This window comes from Arachis duranensis, chromosome 2 (assembly GCF_000817695.3).
Source record: "Arachis duranensis cultivar V14167 chromosome 2, aradu.V14167.gnm2.J7QH, whole genome shotgun sequence".
Taxonomy (NCBI): domain Eukaryota; kingdom Viridiplantae; phylum Streptophyta; class Magnoliopsida; order Fabales; family Fabaceae; genus Arachis; species Arachis duranensis.
In genome coordinates, this window is record NC_029773.3 from 77555216 (window position 1) to 77556779 (window position 1564).

The window sequence follows — 1564 nt, forward strand, 5'->3', positions numbered from 1 at the left end:
TAGTCCAGCTAATGACATTAAAGAAGCGCTTGCTGGGAGGCAACCCAGCCAATCACAAAATTTAATTTTATTCGTTTTTCTAATAAATTAAAGTTTTACAGGTAGATGCTACAGTATCTTCAAAAGGTGAAATAGCAATTGATTGAAGTCATAAAGTTACAAGGAAAATTGGAAACTCACGGGCGTGAAAAAAAAAAACCAGTAAGAAACATTTTGGGCGTTGAACGCCCAAAAGAAGCACCCACTGGGCGTTCAACGCCAGTAAGGGTAGCCATCTGGGCGTTAAACGCCAGAAGGGAGCATCTTCTGGGCGTTGAACGCCAGAAAGAAGCACCTTCTGGGCGTTTAACGCCAGATTGTTAGCATCCTGGGCGTTCAGAAAAACGCCCAGTGACAAAGGACTTCCTGGCGTTCAACGCCAGAGAGAAGCATCAGCTGGGCGTTGAACGCCCAGGAGAAGCAGCATTTGGGCGTTAAACGCCCAAAACATGCATCATTTGGGCGTTTAACGCCAGGATGGTGGGAGGAGGTAAAAATTCGTTTTTAACTTTAATTTTTCTAAATTTTTATGGTTCAATTCATGATTTCTTACATAAACATGTTTCAAATTGTCATCCCTCATATCAAATTAGTTTTCTAAAAATCCTGATTTCTAAAAATCCATGTTGCAAAAATTTCAAATATATCTTAATCCATAAAGCCAAATTGTTTTCCAATCCAACTCTTTTAAGTTTGTTTTCAAAAATTCAATTATCTTTTTAAAATCTTTTTCAAAATTAAGAAGTTAGATCCATCTTTTAATTATTATTCAAATCTTTCTCTTTTTTTTACCTATATCTTTTTCTTATCATATCTATCTTTTACAAATCAGATCTTCTATCCTATCTTTTTCTTATTTTCGAAAATTTCCCACCCCCTCCCTCTATATATTGAATTCGGCGCCCCTCTCATCCTCCCAATACCACACTTGCTCTCCTCCTATCCCTCTTCTTTCTTCTCTTTTGCTTGAGGACAAGCAAAGCTCTAAGTTTGGTGTGTTTATCCGTGATCACAAAAACATAATCATTAAAGATCATGGCTCCTAAAGGAAAGCAACTCACCCCAAGAGGCAAGAAAGAAAGCACTCCAAAGCCACTTTGGAATCAAGGGAAGTTCTTAACTAAAGAACACTCAGACCATTATTACAAAATAATGAGTCACAGATCAGTGATCCCGGAAGTCAAATTTGATCTGAAAGAAGATGAATATCCGGAGATCCAAGAGCAAATTCGAAACAGGAACTGGGAAATTCTGGCCAATCCTGAAACGAAAGTGGGAAGGAACATGGTTCAGGAGTTCTATGCTAATCTATGGCAGACAGACAGACAAAGACTAATTGGAGCTGCTCTCTATGACCATCGGACCTTAGTCAGAGGAAAGATTATTCATACCCATCCTGACATGATCAGGGAGATGTTTAAGCTTCCCCAACTGAAAGATGACCCAGACTCCTTTAATAGGAGAATGATGAGGGTAAATAAAGGTCTGGACAAGATTCTAGAGGATATATGCATCCCTGAAGCCA